The following is a 22,319-nucleotide window of genomic DNA, read 5'->3' on the forward strand; positions in this document are numbered from 1 at the left end:
ACATTGGAGGGTATGGTATTTATTGATACAAGAAATATCATTAGGAGGGGCTGAAGATATAACTCAGTTGGTAGAGTGCTTGCCTCACAGGCACAAGGCTCCGGGTTCAATCCCCAGCAAGCCCCACAACAAACAAACAAACAAATAAATAGATAGATAGATAGATAAACAAATAAATAAATAAATAATCAGGTATCTCTAGTTTTGTCTTTGTCTTGGCCAATAGAAGAAATAGCTGAAATATTGCATTGATGTTTCATGGAAAATTGCATTGATGTTTCATGGAAAATTGCAATAATGCATTGAATGCAATTTATCTTTGATTTTTTTTCACAGTTTCCAGTTGATCCTTATTTTCTTTATTTCTTTAAAGGAGTGATTGATACTGCAGAAGTTATTGATGCTTTTATGTTAATAGGTGTAACTATTTCTGAAAAAGGTGCAATGAAAATTATTGAAGGGTCAGTATACACACACACACACACACACACACACATTTACATTCTATTGCATTAGTTATTGTCCATTATGCCACATGGTTTAATTAGCATGTCCTTATAATACAGGTCTTCTATAGTTTGGATTTTGAATGTCCCCCTAAAGCTCACATGTTGAAGGTTTGCTTAATCCTTACCCCTAGCACTACTGGAAGGGGTGGAACCTTTAGAAGGTGAGATCTAGTGGAAGGAGGTTAGGTCACTGGGGGCATGACTTTGAAGAAGATATTGGGACCCTGGTCATTTCCTGTCCCTGCTTCCTTACTACCATGTGGTGAGCAGCTTTGTTCCATCAAGTACTCCAGACCATGATGTACTGCTTTGCTGCAAACCTAAGAGCTAATAACCAAAAGGTAATCTTGGAATGAAACCTCCAAAGCTGTGAGCCAAAAATAAATGTATCCTTCTTATATATAAAGAAGGATACATCCTCAACCCTTTTTATTTTTTATTTTGAGACAGGGCCTCCCTAAATTGCTGAAGGTGGCTTTGAACTTGCAATGCTCCTATATCAGCCTCCTGAGTTGCTGGGATTATAGGTGTGCAACTCTGGGCTCAGCAAATCCTTTCTTCTTTTCTTCTTCCTCCTCCTCCTCCTCCTCCTCCTCCTCCTCCTCCTCCTCCTTCTTCTTCTTCTTCTTTTTTTTCTTCTTCTTTTAAACAAACATCTAATGTTTATTATTAAATTAGTATATTTGAAGGCATTTTCCTGATATCGGTCCCTCACCACTACCCACAAACCCCCAACACACAAAGGGAGTTCACACCACCTTTGCATTAGAATCTTGCAACTAAGCATTAGATGGTAGGTTTATAAATGGGAGCATAGTTGCAAATATATCAGACAAGAGTTCTTACAGCTGCAGCCTTATTTTTAATTAAAGTGTTTGAATGATGAAGGAAATCCAGCAAGGTCAAGGCCTAGAGGGCAGACTGGACCTATTGGCTATGTTGTATTGAAACAAACATCTTTTAAACCAAAACTAGGCAAATGCTCTATAGAAAAAGGTGCCACTGGCACTCAATTTTGACTTTCAGAAGTGCAGCAATGTGTTCCAGAACAGCTCAATCCCTAAAAGATGAAGTTCAAATTCTTTGGTGGGCCAGGTGTTAAGCCACTGAAACGGCAAGTCTGGATGGCTTGAGAATTTCATTTCTCTAGCCCAGAGCATATTAATGTTAAGAATGGCATAAGTAATCAAGCATTCTGCACAGTGTCCTGGTGAAAACCATACAATCGGCAATAGTGTGCTCAAGTTTCAGCCATGAATATGAACTACACAACAAGACATATTAAAAAGATAATTCAAAGACTAATTGAATTAAAGTAACTCAACAGGGTCTTAAATTTCCTTAATGCTTAAGAACATGTGTAAAGGACAAAACAAAAATAAAAATGGTAGTAATATTTAAAAAAAAATAGGTGTGGGAAAAACAGTAGGTGTTGAAAGACCTAAAGATTGCTTATAGAATTCAAGAGATGCCATTTACACTTTTTAAAAGTTAAGAGTCTCATAATCAAGTGTGCAGGAAAAGTCACACTGAGATTTATGGTAAGTTAAGTGAATTAAAGTGCACATAACAAATACATAAGGTGGCAAAAACGGAGGTAATACAGAACTTAAAAACTTTAGTGGTGGATATTTTGCAACAGTTATACCTTGAAAAGACTTATAATCTAACTTCCCAGAAGGGTAAAGAAAAAGAAAGAACTTAAACACTGACCATATACTCTGTTAAACACACACACACACACACACACACCAAAAAAACAAAAGTCAGGAACAAAACAAAATCATCCTGCCACTAATCTCCAGCATTATCTTCAGAATGCAGTCTCTCTACCTTCTACAAAAGAACAGGAAAATGGCTATAAACAGAGTCCAGCAGGTTCTGGCTGGCTTCTTGGATCTTGACTCCAATAATCTCAAATAGCCTATCTAGTTTGTCCTCAGTTTGGGAAATCTCTTCAATCCCCCGCAGCTCCTCAGAGTTCAGAATGTGCAGCATGTCATCAAAGATAGGCCACAAAATAGAGGGGTCCGGGAGTACCTGCTGCAGCACTGTGTCCTTCTTTTCTTTAGTAATAAAGGAGCCGGTCCTGCTCAATGCCAAGGATCCGCTGGATGTGGAGTCACAGGGGAAAAGGGGCTCACACTCATCCATGAAGAAGCCCTTGTTCTTGTCCACCGGGGAGGGCTCCACAGTCAGGAGAGTGGAATTCTCAAGTTTCACGTTAGGATTGGGGATGGGGCTTGTTGGGAGGGCCAGTTTGTCAGTTTCCAGCTGGGTGGTGTCTTCCATCAGCCCGAGATCTTTTCCAGGACATCATTGCACCGGTGCTGACGCAGGGCGCTAATTAACTGCACAAGGCTGGCCTCAGGGCCCCGGATGGTCCAGTGCGCAGAGCCACGTACGCCCGTTTGTGATCCACTGTATACTCTTTGGAGAAAGCAGCCACCTCCCTCTCGCTGGCATTGCAAGGAAACTGATAGATATCCTTCCACTGGCTTCTCAATTGGGCTGCTACAAGCTTCAGGATGCCACTACCATGGCCACTGCAGTAGTAGATCCACTTCTCTGGGTTCTGAGTTTGAGTCATGGATTTCTTCAGCGCTGCTTTTTCCACAATGGCGCTGGGATCCTGCCGGGGTCCCTTTTTCAGAGTCCTGGAGCTTTTCTGGATATTGCACACTACGATCACCACAAGCACCAGCAGCAGGAAAAGCACAACCATCCAGGGCAAGTGTTCATTGATGTCAAAATGCTTAGCAGGTTCTGTCTAGGATGGCCCCTCTTGGGGCCCTTGATGGGCGTGCTGGACTTCTCGCCCCCCAGTGGCCTCCATAGATGGCAGCAGCTTCAGGATGTGTTGGTGGTGGGGGCCTTGCTGGTGGCTGACTATCTGAAGCTTGGGAGGGTTTTGTACATGCCTTCCTCCCCACTGGCTGAGCTTGTGTTGTCAGGGACTGTCCCTTCTTGGATGCTACTCAGTACCTTTGGTCTAACAGAGGCAGAAGAGTTGGATTCTGTTGAGGTCATGCTTTTGGAAACAGAAGTGGAGGAAGGGACTTCATGGGATTCCATGTACTCAAGGCATGAAAAGATGGCTTGCCAGGGGAAGGCGGGGGCGTGCTGGAGGCCAGGTGCGAGACACAGACGTTGTCTGTTTCCTTGGTCGCAGGCTTCATCACCATCAGGTTTTGACTCAATCTGTGTATGCCTTGCATTTCATCACACTAGAAGCACATCAGAGAAGGTACCCCGAGCGCACTGCTTATACCGGACATTCTCGTTCTCTGTCCCTTTCTTGTGCACACCCCAGCCCACAGGACACACTGTATGGGGGGGCACAGGTACCATTAGACTTGAACGTGCCAGGTGGGCAAGTGTATTCTGGGCCAGTCAAGGCAGCACAAGGTAATTGCTCGACCATTGGCCGTGGGCATGGCTGACTACAGTCATAGCATCTCTCTATGCCATTTTCATGCCTGGTAAAGGTCCCTGAAGGACAACTGCTGCAAACTCGCAGGCTTGTGTTGGGTACAATGCTCAGAGACATAGGTTCCTACTGGACACTTGTCACAGCTTAGCACCTGGCCAGTGGCATGGTCAACATGGGGGTATGTGCCAGTGAGATTTGGGGCCTTCGGTTCTGGCTGAGCCATGGTGGTGGTGCTAAGGAATCTAAGCAGGAGAAAGGAGCCAGTGGATCATCCTGGCTCCAATTCTGCAGGCGATGCAGTTGCAATAGGCGAGGGTGGTGCTGCTGCTCGCAGAGGTCCCCAAGGCTGGCTGGGGGATACTCACAGGGATGCCCGGGGCGTGGTTTGTGGCTCCATGGTAGCTGCAATCGGTGGATGCTATTGCCCAGCGCCATATCCACCGCCGCCTCCCGGGTCGGGAGCCCATCTACCTCCAACACCTCTTGTGCACTGCGGCAGCCAGGCAGAGGAGGAAGGTGGCAAGGGAGGCACTCAGCACCTGCCAAGTGGCGCTGCCACCCGGGCTGGGAGAAACAGCCTGGGCTGCAGCCTGGGCCTCCAGGCGCTCTCCTCAGACAGCGGCTGAGGAGAACCAGGGAGGAGGGCTGGCCCAGAGAGAGAGAAGGGACAACTTCCCATAGCAAAGCCTCCAGCCACTGCGAAACACCCTCCTCCACTGCCCAGACCCGCAGGCGAGGGACTGTCCTTTCTTCTTTAAGTTAATTATTTCTGGTATTTTGTCACTTTGACAGGAAGCTAATTAATGCAATATCTTTATAATCACTTTAGAATTAAGGTTCTGTCTTACTTTCTTAATCTTCAATAGCATCAATACTATTCTTGGTTGTTTGCTCTTATTATCTTATATACTTTCATAAATTCTATATAAATTTTAGAACCAGCCTGTTTAGTTACATACACATAAGCATACACACACATATACTCCCTTTTTGGATTTTGATTACAATTTGTTAAATGTGTAGATTGATTTGCTGGTGAATTGGCAAATTTATAATATTAAATTTTCTCTCATGAACATTACATCTTCATTTATTTAGATCTTTTTTTTTAACATGTGCACTATTTATTGTAAAAGAAAAAAGCAATGACAATGCCAGGGGATGAGTGGCTACCATCCTCCTAGCACACAACAGCACAGTCGCAGGTGTGTCAGACGCTTGAGTTCTGGAGACATGGGGGTGCACCAGGGACAGCCGAGGCCAAACCACTTTCTAGATGTTCACCGGATCTTATACTTGTCCCACTTCTTTTCAGGGTCATAGGGCTCCCAGCGGCTGGCAGGGAAGATGTGCTTGTTCTTCTCATACCATCTCCTCAGCACCACCTTTCCTGCATGAGACTCATACTTCTCCACAGTGGCATCGCTGAGTAGCTGCCATCATCATGAACATCAAAGTTAAAGAGTGGCCAACTCTTCCCACGTGCCTTGGTAATGATGAAGTCACAGAAACTGTGATGATGGGGAATGATTAAGTCCTCCTTGATGTACATGAGCTGCCCCACCCCTGCTGACCTGAGCTCACTGAAGTCTTCACGCAGGATCTCAAGTGCCTTCTGGAGGAACTGCTGCATGGTATTGCCCTTTTTCATTTTGACTGTCTGCTGGTGTCCAGAGCCAGCCCAGTAACTGAAGGTGATTTCAATCTCTTCAATCTTACTCTTCTCCTGCTCGGCTTCCCACTCCTGCCGCAGCTCTTCCCAGAGAAGATTTTCCTCCTCCCCCCTGTCTTGGTCAGGCAAGAAGCTGGTGTCCACATCTGGGTTCTTCCACATTTTCCTTCTCTTTGTGGTGATCTCTTTCCTTTACAGCTCCTCCTCATGCATGGACACCTCCTCCTCCTCTTCGCCTCCCTCCTCTTCTTCCTCCAAGGTGAAGGGCAGGCTACAGAGCTTCCTCTTGGCCTCCTTCTTGCACTCTTTTCTCGCAGCTTCTCCAGCTTTAGCTGCAGCTCCTTTGAGTGCTCCTTCTTGGCCAGCTGCTTCTCCTGCTCATTCACCAGTGCTTCCTGTTTCACTTTCATGTCATTCAGGGTCAAAAGACCCATGGTGCTGAACTTGAGCTCTGCCTCCACAGCATCATAGTGTGCAGAGAACTTCTTGTCAATGTTGGATTTCATTATGTTCTTCTCTGCAACCCACTGCTTCCTCTGCTCCATCTGCTCCTGCTCCTCTTCCCATTTCCTCATCAGATTTTTGGCACATCCTGCCTTGCTTGGGGTACCCTTGTACTGAGCCATGGTGGTGTCGGCAACAACTGTGACAGCAGCCCTGCTAAATCCTAGATTTTTTTTTTTAACAGAAGGGATCAATACTGAAAAATGTCCATTGGGAGATTTCTCAGTGAAAGCAGTTTCAGCAGTGTGACAAAGGACTACATCAGACTGCAGAGGGCTATTGAAAGAAAGGGAGGTGAGGAGGTGAGGTGTGTTTTTGTGGTTTATTGATTTAGGAATATGAGATAAAGAAAGAGAACAATTGAGCAAGTCTAAATGTTATTTATTTTTTTGAGGATAGGTGAGCTTTGAGGAAGAATATCTGTCAGAGAAGGACATGTTGCATGTGATGTAGAGAGAGAGGAGGTGGCTTATAGCCAACTGGGAGGGGTTAGAACCAACAGCTCAAGATGTGTGTGTGTGTGTGTGTGTGTGTGTGTGTGTGTGTGTGTGTGTTGAGGTGGAAACTAGAGTTTACACATGGTAAATAGAGAAGACCTTGAAGGTGACATTTGAGTAGATCTGAAGGAGGTGACATGGAAGACTTGATGAATCCTGTGGGGGAGCTATCCAGACAAAGGAAATAGGAAGAGGTAGGGGCTGAAGGGGGTTTGGAATAGAGTGAATGAGAAAGAGGATGATAGGAGTGTGTGATTGAAGAAGTAACAGGCCAGATCACATGAGGTCTTGCAGGAAATTTTGAGGACTTGGACTTCTACTGATATATTATTGGATGGTTTTAAACAAGTGTGTGACATGATCTAACTTAAGTTGTAACATCCTCACTCTGGCTGGTGTATTAAGAGTAGCTAGGGTAAGGATGAAATCAAGGAGAGCAATTAGGACAGTTTTACATAACAGACAAAATTTGAGGGTGGCTTGTACTAGGATGGAAGAAGTAAGGACTGTTTGGATTATTGATATATTTTGAAATGGTGACAGGATTTACTTCTGGGTCATGTGTGTGATACAAAAGAGGGTAGTCAGGAATTTTGATATGAGCACTTAGAAGACTGGGGTTGCCATGTAGTGGGATGGACAAGATTGTGAGAGAAGCAGGGTTAGGATAGAGTGAATATCAGAATCTAGTTTTGTTTTTGTTAAGTTTCAGATGCTAATCTGACATCTAAGTAAAAATGTCAAGTAGGCAACTTGAACTAGTAATCTGGAGTTCAAAGGAACACCCTAGCTAGAGATTTGTGAGTTGTTACTTTCAGAAAGTCTTTAAAGCCATGAGACTGGAGAGATGACCAGGGAGAGAATACAATATACTGAGTCCTAATATTTTCCAATGTTAAGAGGCAGGGGAGATGGGCAGAATCAGTCAAAGTGACCCGGAAGGAGCAACTAGAGATAAAAGGGGAAACCAGTAGAATACTGTGTTCTGGAAGCCAAATACTGATGACAGTTTTGGAGGAGATAGTTTTCTCTGTCAAATGACTCTGATAAGCTAAGACAAGGACAGGGGATAGACCACTGGATTTAGCCCTGTGGAAGCCATTCGTGGAGTAATGGTGGTGAGAACTTAGTGGGTTCAAAAATGGCAAGGAGAGATTAGAGACAAGGGAGGTAACTGTTGATGAAGTGTTGCTGCAAGGACAGAGACAGAAACAGAGTGATAGTGGGGAAGGTGGGGACAAGAGTCTTTTTGTTTTTATTTATTTATGATGAAACTGCTTGAGCACTCATGTTTTTGGAAGAATTGGGATGACTTGGCCTGAGAATGAGTATTAGGCTTGAAGAGATGCTTGAGGATTAGCAATAATCCCTGAAAAAAATGAGGATTTAAATGTTGGCTGAGACAAAAATTTAAAACCAAAATTAGTAAAGCAATGTATCTCACTTTCTTTCTTCAAATTCTTAATTTCATTTAGTTATTTGAGAAATTCTTTGATGGGAATTTTTTTTTTGTACTGAGGTACTGAGGATTGAACTCAGGGGTGCTTAACCATTGAACTATATTTCCAGCCATTTTTTATGTTTTATTTAGCGACAGGGTCTCTCTGAGGCTGGCTTTGAACTAGTGATCCTCCTGCCTCAGTATTCCAATCCACTGGGATTATAGGCTTCTGCCACTGTGCCTCACTCTAATGGCAATTTTTAAAATTCTTGAAATGGGCTTGAACAGTATCATCTCAATGGGAATTATAATTCCATGGCTATTTAGATTTCTTTTGATATTTTGGATATTAGATATTTAGATCCATAAAAATGGAAATTGTCTTTTAAGATCTGCAACAACAAAGGGTATTTGTCAGCATGACTCCATTGCTAGAGAGATTAGCAATGAAAAGAAGTTACAAAATGAGGTTTTAAGCAGAAAGAAGGAGAAATGTTGAAGAAGAAGCACTGGCAGATTGGGATGTAATAATACAGACTTACATTTCTGCAGTTCTTTATATTTTATGGTGACAATGTATATATCATCTCATTTAATACTTTGAATAGTTCCTTATTGTAGGAATTACCCCCATATAAATTGGAGTTCAGGGCTGTTAGGTGACCTCCCATATCACAAAAGTAACAATGGACACAGCTCTACTATAATCCAGATGTTCTGACTTGATGTCATTGTTGATGTTTTTGAAATTTATGAATCACAATTTCTATTTGAGCATATTCTTTTTTTAAAAAAATGTACAGTGTGGATCTTGATGGGTCAATGACAGTGGATTGGGATGAATGGAAGAAGAATTCCCTATTGAAATCTCTCAGAAATGTTGAGGAAATTGTTCATTACTGAAATCATTTTACTGTAAGTAGTCTCTTTTTACTATTTGTTTATTTTATGTCATGGGTCATGGGCATAAAAATGTAACACAGTCTGTAAAATTATATGTCAATGTGATCTGTGCCTTAGGTCATTGTGGGGATTAAAGAAGTTAAAAAATGAAAAGCATTTAGAATAACAATTTTTTTTGTTATTAAAAAAATTTGTTATTAAAAAAATTGTCATGTTAAGCACCATACATTTTTAGCTGTGATGATTAACAGTAGAAAATAAAGGACTTTAACTGAAACTGATATTTCAAAGCTGTGATGTCTGTTGTTTCTTTGTGAAATCTATGTTTCTTTCTTCAATACTTGAACTTTCTCTTAACATTCTGTGTTATGGCTGGGTGCTGTGGTGTACCTGTAATTGAGAGACTGAGGCAGGGGAAGCACAAGTTCTAGAACAGCCTGGGATTACAGGTGTGTGCCACTGCACCTGGCTTTTCATTTATCTTAACAATCATACAAAGAAGGAATTAGTATTGTTTCTACTTCACATTTAAGGAAACTGAGGCCCAGATAAATTGTTCAGTTAGGATTAGGGAAGTCTGGATTTGATTCCATCTAATTCCTGGGCCCAGGTTCTTAATCAAAATCTATGTGAACAATCTTCTTGCCCCTCAAAAATTCCAAGTTATGACACATGTATAGCAGAACTTATTTTCTGCTTTGGGTACTACGTGGAAATGATCAGACTTCACCACTTCTACCACAGGTCAAAATTTAAAAGAAAACTCTTTTAAATATGTATTATATATTTCATATTTATTTTGTTAAACTATAGTCTGACTGAAGATAACATAGCAATTCACTAAATCTTGAACACTAAAGAGACTCTGATATTATTGTCAATTAAATAGCTACTACCTCACTAGGAGTTTGTTTGAATAGAGTTTTGCCATAGCTAAAAATATTTATGATAATTTGAAAGATTATTTTTTGTATTCAATCTTAGACAAATAATTTTCAATTGAAAATGCAATATATTTAAAAATTGATAAAGATTATCCTAAACATGATAATATAGTTGTAATTAATTTATAATTGACAATATAATGAGTTATTTAAAATTATACTGGTTGGTAGAGCACAAAATTTAGGAAAGATATGTACACCATTCCTTAGATCTTATGAGGAGATAAAACTTTCATTTGAGACCATCTAGTTGCTATTTATTTTGTTTTAACAGGGGACTGATATAGGTGAAACATGGACTTTTCAGGATATCATTGATGAGGAAAGAAAACCTGGCCAGTTGTGGAAATACCTGTTGGCTGAGGGCCTAGCTGGTACCTGTGCTGGAACATGCACAGGACAAATGAAATGTCTAAACATCCTAATGCAGGTGTGTTGCATGGCTCATGTGTATGTTTTTGAGTAACATGAATAATATGTAATGCTTCTCATAGAGAAGATTTTAGACAGGTCAATACTATTTTTTTATACTCTCATGTGCAAACTATTGCCAGTTATCTGGATTCATTTATTCAGTAGGTGCCAGGTGTTGAACTCATCTTCAGGTTACAAAAACCTAATAATATACTGTTTTTTTTTTTTTGCATGCACAATTTTTATGAATAGAGGTTGATATGTAAACAAATCATTGAACACAGTCAAATAGTCTAGCACTAGTGTTCTAGGGAGGGGCAAAATTAGAAAATCTCCCCTTTTTTTGAAGGTGGGTGATGGACCTACACCATCCTTTGATTCATGGAGAGAATCAAAAATTGTGACATGAAGAGACAGAGGCTGGTCCAGGAGTTAAACTAACTCTTTGTTCTCTCCCAGGAACCTGTAATTGGTTGTGGTCCCTTTGAAGTAGGCCATGCCTTAAATTGATTGCCTGTGCCTTGGGGCCTACTTTCTATGGATCTGGTGATATAGCGGTGACAGGGGGTGAGGAGGGTTTCCACTCTTTCCATTATTGTACTTAAGGCAGAAATTATGGGCTTCTAGCAACAACCACTACCTACTTTTACCTTTTTGAGCCACTGAGGAACACATTTCTCTCCAATTTTTACAGAAATAGAGATGAAGCAAGTGTGCTTAGTTGCAGATATTCTGAATTCGAAGTAGGGGAAAGGGGCTCAAGTCTTATTTTTTTTTACTGTGCATATTTTGTCACCTGTATCCAGTCCTATAACTCATTGAATGAGAGAAGAGGATGATTGATTTATAATGGGAATTGGCTCATGTGATTATAGAGGCTAAGAAGTTCTGTGATGTACTGTCTGCAAACTGGAGAACCAGGAGACCTGCTAGTGTCCAAATCCACAGGCCTGAGGACCATGGTTCAACTCTCAGTCTATGACCAAAGACTGGAGAATTGGGCTGAGGGATGAGTCTACTGGTCTAAGTCTCTGAGTCCTGAGTGTCTGAGAGCATGAAGACAAAGATGTCCCAGCTCAAGAAGATAGAACGAATTTGCTTTCCTCTACCTTCATGTTCTATGATGACACTCAAATTGTTGGATGATGCCCATCTAAGGTGGTGAGAGTAGATCTTCTTTACTCAATCTATGAATTCAAATGCTAATCTCTTCTAGAAATACCCACTTAGCCCAGTCAAGTTGGAACATAAAAATAAACATCACAATCTCTATGCATTTTAGTTTTCACAATCTCTATGCATTTTAGTTTTTCCTAAGTATTTTTTATTACAATGTCATTTTACTCAACATTTGTGGAAATTTCCTCAATCATATTTTTAACCCTTTTGTGAAACTTATTATTGTAGCAATCAAACTTTTCATTTCCAAGAGCTCTTTTTATCACTTTGATTGTTCCTATTTTGTGTTTTTTTTTTTTTTTTTTGGTACTTGCCATTGAAGTGAAGGGTGCTTTACCAGTGAACCACATCCCTAGACTTTTTAATTCAAATTTAAAAAAATTGAGACAGGGTCTCGGTAAGTTTCTTAGGATCTCCCTAAGTTGCTGTGGGGGCTGAATTTTTGAACTTGCTTTCCTCCTGCTTTAGCCTCCTGACCTTCTGGGATTACAGGTGCGTGCCACCACATCTGGCTTTTATAGTATCTTTCTTTTCTTCTTTTTTTTTAACTGAGAGGGATTTTTGCTATGTTGTTCAGGTTGGTCTTGAACTGAGCTTAAATATTCCTCCTGCCTTCACCTCCCAAGTGTTGGGATTATGGGATTATGGATTCTAGTGTATCACTAGTATCTGTTTCTTATTTGGCATTTTTTCTTGATTCATTAACATCTCAATTCTTTAAGGTATACTAGAGTTCACTTTATATTGTTGTGTTTTAATTAATTATAGTTTCCCAAATTGTAATTATTTTTTCTGGAATTAGTAATTCTGTTTACCTCAGTTTTTTTTTTTTTTATGTTGCAATCCCCCTCTTCCCCAGATAAACAATAATTCTTTGTCATGCTTTCATAGTTAATAATGAAGCACTGGATATTTTAGGAAGCTGGTATGGATTTTCTAGAGTATAGATATGTTTTTCCCACAAAAGTTATATATATATATATATATATATATATATAAAAGAAGTATACACATCCCATGTTTTGGTCAGCTTTTTTTTTTTTTCTGCTGTGACCAAAAGACCTGAAAAGAACAATTTTAGAGGAGGAAAAATTTACATGGAGTTCATGGTTTCAGAGGTCTTAGTCCATTCACAGCCAGTTCCATAGCTCTGTGCCCAAGGTGAGGCAGAACATCATGGCAAAAGGGTGCAGGAAAGCAGCTCAGGACAGGGCACCAAGAGGCACAGAAAGAGCTCTGCTCACCAAGGACTGCCGCAGTCTGGCTGGGCACAAATTGCAAGCCACTGAAGCAGGAACAAACTTTATTTCTGAACTCCACCAGCACACTCCACACATGCACCCCAGGAATTCTCCTGAATGCCACTTGGCTCGTCCAGCAACCCGCAGCTGGAAATATCCCTCCTCCGGCACTTCCCCAACCAAGGGGAACTCTCAGGGAATCCCCACGAGAGCTCAACTGGAACTCAACGGGAACTCCTCGAGAACTCGCTGGCGTCACCTCTCAACCACTACTTCTGGCAAAAATGCTATGCGTCATCCCGACTCAGCTGTGGCCCTCAACATCTCCCCCTTCTGTTTAATTAAACAACAAGCAATGTGGCTTAGGGACCGAGCCTGTTAGGCTGTCCAATACTATACATGGTCCTTACCCGTCATCAGATGAGCTGACCTCTAGGTGTCAGCCTCCTGTCTTAGGTTGGTACCACTGCAATTGGGTCATACCCGTCACTGACTACCGGTCCAGCCTACAGCCATACTTGTGGATAGGCCTTTGCACCAGTGGGGGGATGAGGTTCTTTGCCTCACCTCTGTTGGCCCCCAAATTTGGCCTTGGTGCCAGTGGGGGGGTGAGGTACTTTGCCTCACCTCTGTTGGCCCCCAAATTTTAGACCATCACTAGTAGAAGGGAGGAGGATGCAAAATGCCACTACACTAAGCCAATTGAGGGCTCCTTTGAAAAATTGTACCACCAGTGACACCATCAGCAAAAATACTCTAGCACTACCACAATTCGCTGCACTAACAGATACTTCACAATGCATACAAGTGATACATAGTCCAGGCAAATTCTGCAAGCAGTTCAAAGCAGAGGAATCCATCAATATGTCCATTTCCTCCCAAAGTAAATCGACTTCTTGATTGAGCATCACTTGTTGAGTTATTATTCATTGATGAATCAGTTTATACAGTTTGTTGTGATAACTATCGAAGAAGCTGTAGTTTGGTTTTATCTTTGTCTTCACCGGCACTGGGTTGAAGATAGGAATTCTGGCAATAATGCTAAAAAAAATTATGTAACATTCCAACAGGCACTAAGAAAACAATTTTTTGAACAATTTACATTATCCTGAACAGAATTATTAAATATAATGAAAAGGAAAGGTGAAAGTAAACAAACAGATCTGTTAACCTCCTTATTTGTTCACATATTAAAACAACTTTCAACAGCTGTTTACCCAATCTAAATTAAACCATTAAAATCACGTGAATAAAAAAATTCGGATCCATTTATTCATGAGCGCTCCTCATATGATATATGGACATATGCACATACAGACATACAACACAAAACAGAAGTGTGCACACATAACATACAATACATAAGACAATAGTAAAGGCCTTGTAGCTTTACCTAGGTGAAATCTCCATTGCAATGTTTAAAAACTCCACAGTCAAAAAATAAAACTGATCAGAAAAACATTAACCTAGGTCTGTATGAGCTCAAAAAATAAAATAGAACTTTATGATGTGGGAAAAGGCAATAATAAAATAGATATTGAAAAAATCATCCTGGTTAATCACTGTTGCAGATGTAAGAATAGCCAAGCTGGAGCTCTGGATATCAGCTGTTATGGATTTGAGTCAAATCATCTTTTTTTTGGTCTTTAGAAATCGCTTTGGTTAGTCTCTCTGGAATCCAAATTGGCTACTATTCTCCCTGTGGAAACACAAAAACAGAACCCCGACTCCAGACAATCACTGGGTCAGGACATTTCCATTGTCCTGTTAGAATATCCTTCCAAAGTACCTTAGGCTTATGTACATTTTTTGGATACATATGCTTTTCTGCAGCACTAAGCCCTGATGAATCCAAATTTTAAAAGTTTTGAGTAAAATGGGTTATTTTAAGTTTATCTTTGGGGGATATATACCCCTTTCCAATTCTCTCTTTTTGTTTTAATAAGTACATTTTAATAGTTTGATGAGCTCTTTCAACTATGCCTTGTCCCTGAGGATTGTATGGAATTCCTGTTATGTGAGTAATGCCAAATGATGAGCAAAATTGTTTAAAGGAGGTGGAAGTATAACCAGGACCATTATCTGTTTTTAACTGTTTTGGAACGCCCACAGTGGCAAAATTTTGTATGCAATGAGCTATAATATCTTTAGTTTTTTCTCTGGCATGAAGGGAGCCCATCAAAAATCTGGAAGAAGTATCAACTGTAACATGCAAATATTTTAATTTTCCAAATTATGGCAAGTGTGTGACGTCCATCTGCCAAATATGGTTAGGTATGAATCCTCTAGGATTCACTCCAAGATTAACTTGTGGTAAAAAGGTCACACAATTTTGACATTGCTTTATTATTTGTCTAGCTTGTTCCTTAGTTATTTTAAAATGCTTTTGTAAAGTATTAGCATTGACATGGAACCTTTCATGAAAATTTGTATCTTCTTCTAGTGTAGAGAAAATATGTATGTCATGTGTAGTTTTATCTGCTAAATCATTGCCCAAACTAAGGGCTCCAGGCAATCCTGTATGTGCCCTTATATGTCCTATAAAAAAATAGATCTTTTCTGTCCCAGATTTAACTTCGTATAGTGGAAAACAAAGAGAAAACAGTAGAGGAAGGAGAAATCCTACCAGCATCTTCAAGTGATACTATAGCATTAACTATATACTGACTATCAGAAAATAAATTAAATACAGAATCTTTAAACATCACCAAAGCTTGTAAAACTGCATTAAGCTCTACCTTTTGAGCTGAATGTTTGGGTACTAAAAATGTAAAAGTTTGATCAGGGGTAACTATTGCTGCTGTACCATTATTTGACCCATCAGTGAATATATTTGGAGCATTCATGATAGGTGTTTTTCTTGTCATTTTTTGAAAAACTACTGGATGCAAAGACCAAAAAGACAACAAAGGATTAGATAGTAAGTGGTTATCAAATGAAACATTAGATTTGCACATGATTATTGCCCAAGTATTTAACTCATTAGCTAACTCATCAATTTGATCCGTAGGATATGGAGTAATAATTTTATTGGGAGAAATTCCAAACACTCCCTTTGCTGCTTTTATTCCTTTGAGTATTAATTGTCCTACAGCCTCAGGAAACCTAGTAAGAATAGTGTTAGGAGAATAAGATAAATGTATCCACCATAATGGACCTTCTTGCCAAAATACTCCTGTAGGAATATTTTTTGTTGGTATTACAATAAATAATAAAGGCAAACTTATATCAATTCTATCCAAATGCATATTTTCCATATATGTTTCAATAACTTTGAATGCCTTTCTTGCTTCAGGTGTTAACATGCGGGGTGAATTTGGATCTGATGGACCTTTTAGGATATCAAATAAAGGTTCCAACTCTCCTGTTGGTATGCCTAGATAAGGCCTTATCCAATTTATGTCTCCTAATAACTTTTGAAAGTCGTTAAGTGATTTGAGTTGATCTACTCGTATTTGAATTTTTGGTGGACGGACCATGGTTGAGGATAATAGCACTCCTAAATAATTAATTGGAAAATTTAATTGTACTTTATCTATTGCTATCTCTAGATTATAATTTTTTAATAAATTTGTAAGTGGCATAACATTCCAGCAATGTGTTTTTATCTTTGTGTGCTAACAATACATCATCCATATAGTGAAATATTTATAGTTCAGGATTTTGATTTCTAAGTGGCTGGATTGCTTTGTTAACATAAATTTGACACATAGTTGGGCTGTTAGCCATCCCTTGAGGGAGTACTTTCCATTCATATCTCTGATCAGTGCAGGGATAGTAAATGTAAAACGTGGACTATCCTCAGGATGAATTGGAATTGAAAACAAACAATCTTTAATATCTATAGCTAAAACATACCAGGTTTTTGGCAAAGCAGACAATTGGGGAATCCCTGATTGAGCAGGTCCCGTAATAACCATCTCATTATTAATGTCTCTTAAATCTTGCAATAATCTCCATTTACCAGATTTCTTTTTAATGACAAAAATGGGAGTATTATAGGGAGATTCAGAAGGTTGTATATGTCCCTCCGCTAATTGTTGTTTGACCAGGTAATGGGCTGCTTGTATCTTTTCTTTAGTCAGGGGCCACTGAGGAACCCACACTGGTCTTTCTGATTTCCAAGTAATTTTTATTGCCTCAGTGACCCCTTCTGAAAACCCAATCCATGTCTATTTATTCCTTGATCTATTTGAATTGGTGCTGCTATACCTTGTTCTTGTTCTCCTAATCTTTTTTCTTTCCTGAAACATTGTCTAGCCCTAATAGTGGGCGCAGTTGGATTGATGTTATTTGTTAATGTCAAACTTAATTGATCTAGGACATCTCGTCCCCATAAATTTATAGGAAGATGGTCCAATACATATGGCTATATAGTTCCTTCACATCCTTCAGAATCCTTCCAATCTAATACCATTGCACTTCTATGGGGATTAGTTGCCACTCCTAGGCCTCGAAGCGTTTGAGTGGCTTGTTGTAATGGCCAATGTTTTGGCCATTCTTGATGAGATATGATGCTAAATTCATGTCCTTGAATATTTAGTTTTAGCATTGGGCAAGAGTCTAAATTTAAAGACAGCATAACCCGATCTACACCTGTGGAGCCTAATCCCCTGGAACCTCTTTCTATACTACTACTGGAAAATTTATCACGTAGGCTGGGTATTATTAATAACTGTGCTATTCTGTCTCCTGGTGAAATTACTGATATACCCTTTGGAGAATTAGCTATAATTTTAATTTCACCTTCATAATTGGGATCCATTACCCCAGGACTTATCATAAGTCCTTTTAGAGTAGAAGAACCCATTTCATCCACACGCTCACTAGACCCATGGGTGGCTAGATCCTCTGGACTGTGAAGACTGTAATTTATTTCCATAATTTATTTGGAGACTGAAGCAGCTTTAGCTGTGCCTCTTTGGCTGATAGGTAGTGCTGGAGGCAGGGTCCCTTTTGTCCTGCATCCTGTCCTGCCTGGGCTTTGGTGTATACCAGGTGTGGATGCAAGCCCTGTGATCTCCTATTAGTTGCCTGGTTCAGGGATGGCTGTATAAGCAGGCGCTGGTCTGGCCAGTTGTGACCAAAACCCCCTTATGCCTGCCCCACCCAGCCCCTCTGCTTCTTGCCCTCTGATCTACTTTCTCCCCTCCAAAAGGAAGTGGCCTCCATTCCCAGCCCATAATATAGGAGGGGGAGAATAGATGCCCAGAAAGGGCAAGGGGATTGCCTTGGTATGAACATGCCCTGCAGGGCTTTGGGGCACTGCACTCCATCTCAGCCCACCATGTACCCTGATGCCAGTTGCTAAGGGGTGGTTCCTTAGGGCTTTAATGCCCGTTGTTTGCTGATGTTGAATTATGAATTTTGAATTTTACATCAACTTTTATATTGTCCCAGTGTCAGAATTATAATTTATTCATTTCTCTATGTGTCTGTGCCAAGAAAGCTAGGCTCTGGGCCTGCCCCTTTGCCTAGGCAGCCTTGCCAGCCTGTGCTGTGGGAACACATTGTACCTGAGCTGACAGGTACCAATAAAGAGGCTCTATTTTAAAAAAAGCTATTTGTCCTTTTTTGAGGGGATTGCACACGGCGCCTGATTAAATTCCTCACGGTGATTGGGGTTCTCACAGCCTCCTTACAGCAGCCACAGGGGAACCCTGTGTGGTCCATCTGGCACTTGATACATGCCAAGCTGTAGCTGCAGGTCTCAGGGTCAAAGACCCTATCGCAGTGACAGCCACAGTCCTCATGGGATTGGCGCAGCACCTGCACTTCCCGCTTCTCCTCATGGTCCATCCTTCCATCCTTCACACACCTGCAGCTCGCAGCAGAGCACTCCTCCCCGAGCTGGGTGGGGTTGTAGGAAGTTCACTTCTTCCAACTGGCCGCCTGCCACAGCCACTGCCAAGTCCTCTTCCACAGAGGCATCATTGATGGCATCCACTGTAAGTGGCAGGCCTGCTTCCCCCTCAGGTACTCCAGAGGCTGAAAGCTTTCATCCCAGCATCTCCAGCTTCTCTTTCAAACACTGGAGGAATGTCTCACGCCAGGCCTGGACTTTCCTGTACAAATTCACACAAGAAGTGGCGCAGACGCCATGGCGAGAGGCCATGCCCACAGCACAGCCACCACGGCTGGGCACACTGGTGAAGCCCTGGCACCATGGGAAGTAGAAGACAGTGGTGCCAGTGAAGGCAACACGGCCTGGGCGATGCCGAGGAGCCCACTTCAAAATGGACAGAAGAGTAAAACTTTGGGAGCCACAGAAATCCCGTTCAGGTAGGGGCATCTGACCCCAGGGGCTCTGTTCACCTGAGACTGAAGAGCTTGGGGAGCAGGAGAGACACAGTCAGAGGAGGTGGAGGAGCAGAATGAGGAGTCCTCCTCCTCCAGCTGGTCAAACTTCCTCTTCAGCAGCCCAGTCACGGTTGCAGAGGTGCTCTAGGGGTTGGCGACAGACGGCCTGAATCCCAGCGCCTTTTAACAAATAGCTTTTCAATACCTCTTATTTAAAAATCACTCTTGTTTCTTCTCTTTCTGGACTGTATTTAATTTGTTTTCTTCTGTGCTGTCTTCACTCACATGCTGGATCACATTGTTCTGGGATTGATTTTTCTTCTGTAATGCTCAATGTGTTCAATGTATAGAGCACATTCTCTGTCACTCTCTCAAAGCTAAACTGAATATCTTTTTTTTTTCCAGATGTGCCCTGGTCTGTTGGTCACAGATTTAGTTAGATTCCATCTTTTTTCCTTTGTTCACACAGACCCTATTGATCACACTTGTGATCAATAGGGTCTGTGTGAAAGACTATTGGAAAATAGCCACTTGTTAGCTATTTTCTCATTTTCTTAAAGACCAAGATAGGCGTGATGCACCCATGATGGTGACATTTGCACTCTGACAGGCAAATTCTAGGTATCCATTTTTCTTCAGAGATTGTGACAGCCCACCACCCTCCAGTACACTACAAAAGTTATTTTCATAAGGCCATTTACTGGTATTGTAGCCTCTGTACCATCCTCTAGTTTATATAGCAGTCACATCTATGGCATGTTGGGCAGTGTCCCAAATATAACATGTCCTTGGAAACTGCAGGATTAAACAAAATATACATGATTCCTAGGGTGTCTGATCACCAGAATAGAATAGCAAGGCTTCCCCTACAGGTGCAATGTGCAACACTTTTTAGACCTGTAACTCTCAAAGTTCTTAAAATTGTATTGTGATTCTTCAGAGTTCTTCTTTTCCTTTCAAAGGCCCAGAGTGTAGAAACAAAGAATGTGAAGATGGTGAGCCATTTAATAGAGATGGTGAAAAAGGATGGTGCCATTTCTTTGTGGAGAGGAAATAGTATGAAGTTCTCAAGATTGTTCCTGAGACAGTTGTTAAGGTCTTGTCATCCGAACAGGTAAAGCCATATGCCCCAGACATTCATTAACAAAGAAAAGTGATAACATTGTATTTTATAAAGAATCATCTCATATTATTACAAAAGAAAGGGAAAGTTGTTAACGGCTATATGGTAATATTATTATAATGTCATTATTATAACATTGTTATTTTATTTTGTAAAAATTTATTCTAATTAGTTATACATGACAGTAGAATGCATTTGGACACACTGTACACAAACAGAGCACTTCACATTCCTGTGGCTGTATATGGTGCATAGTCACACTGCTAGTGTAATCATACATGTATATAGGGTAATAATGTCTCATTCCACCATCCTTCCCACCTCCAAACTCCCTACCCTCCCCTCCTCTCACACCACTCTACACAATCCAAAGTTCCTTCATTCTTCCTTTCCCCCCCCCCCCCCAGCCCCCATTATGGATCAGCATCTGCTTATCGGAGAAACATTTTGGCCTTTGTTTTTTGGGGGGTTATTTTCTTATAATACTTTTTTTAATGATCTTCTTTTTGGTCAGTATTTACTGAATGTAAGTTTAGATAATTCGAGACGTTACAGAGAAACTTCCCAAGAGTATACTAAAGTTCACTGAATTCTACAGGAATATCAGTGAATCAAGGAAGATAAAATGAAGTAGTGGACAGAGTAAAAACTTTAGAGACAACAGATTTGTATTTTAATTTTAGCTTGGCATGTTCTAACTATGTGCCCTTGGAAAAGTTTCCATATCTTGAACTTCAGTTGTCTCATCCACAAAATGGGGAAACTCTCTGTGAAGTGGCCTGACATATAGGAAGCACTCAGTAAATGGTGGTCCTAGTATTACATTCAGCATAGTACAGGATACTGTCTGAGGAGGATACAGAGGGACCCAAACTTGTTGAGGGAAGGCTTCTTTGAGGAGGTTATGTTTACATGAAAAGCCAAAGAATAAGTGGAAAATTTCATCAAAACTCAGAAAATAGAATGTTCCAGGCAGAGAGGGCAACATGTCCAAAGCTCTGAAGGTAGAAAAATAAAAAAAAATAAGTTATGTTTGAGGTACTGAAAAAAGCGCAGTGTGGCTAGAGTGGAGAGAGTGGTTAAAAATGACATTGAAGAGGTGGGCAGGCAAAGTAGGGAAGGGGCAAGGTGTATGCAAAAAGGTAAATTAGGGTGGTATGAAGGAGCTCAGGAGAGAGATGACAGTGAGGCCAGTGGAAAAGACCAGTGGAAAGATCAAAGATATTTAGGAAATAGTGTAAATAAGGCTTATCTATATTATGCAATTTTTTGTGGAATATAAGCTAGGGAGGGAAATTTCTAGTTTGTTCATTGGCGACTGTTTGTTTATTGTAATAAGGAAGATCTCGGAAGACACATCACCCCACAGGGCACCATTCACAGTATATGTATTTTTAATTTTTACTATCACTTAGAAAGATCACAATATCCACCTATCTATCTATCTATCTTGGTGAAAGTGAGGGATTTCGTATCCAATTTGGAGCCTGTGGAGCTTGAGGTACCTTTATCAGTGAGAAATATTCCAGTTACAGAAAGTGGCTTACATCATAAAGGAATTAATTTTCTGGTATTATTGGAAAGCACCTAAATGGGGTAGAATTTTGATGAGACTTGGTTAAGGACTTCAAGAGTATCACCAAAGACTCCATTGCCTCCTCTCTTCTGTCTGTCATGGACTGTCTTATCCCCCAAATTTCTCCCCTTTGTGGTTGAAAAATGTCACCAGGAAGCTTCCAGGAGTTCATGTGTCCTTCTTCATGTGTAACAGGAGAGCTGACTCCTTGTAGTTCTCCAGGAAGTCTTTCCTTTTTCTTTTTCCTTTCTGAGTGCTGGGGTTGGAACCCAGGGCTTTGAGCAGGCTAGGCAGGCACTTTACAACTGAGCCCCACCCATGTACCTTCTGAAGACTTTTAAGAAATGGCCCACCCAAATTTCCTTGGGTCTTAATGGTCCAGATTATGTCAGATGTCCATCCTTGAACTAATCACTATGTCTGAATGATAGGATGCACTGATTGTCTTGGAACAAGAAGTTAAAATAAAGACCCCAGAGTCCAAGGATGTATTCTGCTGAAATTTCATTTGGAAAGGAAAAATTGATCATTAAAGGTTTAAAAATAATTACCACTTCTTCAGTTTTTATGTGGTAAGCACTTA

At 40.8% G+C, this 22,319-nt stretch overlaps 2 pseudogenes; both read right to left on the minus strand.

The window, feature by feature from the left end:
- Nucleotides 1-2,345: 2,345 nt before the first annotated feature.
- Nucleotides 2,346-4,409, minus strand: LOC124080972 (tumor necrosis factor receptor superfamily member 21-like; annotated as a pseudogene).
- A 781-nt stretch (nucleotides 4,410-5,190) lies between these two features.
- On the minus strand, nucleotides 5,191-6,240 carry LOC124080968 (protein FAM50A-like; annotated as a pseudogene).
- Nucleotides 6,241-22,319: the final 16,079 nt, after the last annotated feature.

The sequence above is a fragment of the Marmota monax genome, unplaced genomic scaffold (genome assembly GCF_021218885.2).
Source record: "Marmota monax isolate L192 unplaced genomic scaffold, Marmota_monax_Labrador192_F-V1.1 WCK01_AAM20220418_F8-fsc00707, whole genome shotgun sequence".
Taxonomy (NCBI): domain Eukaryota; kingdom Metazoa; phylum Chordata; class Mammalia; order Rodentia; family Sciuridae; genus Marmota; species Marmota monax.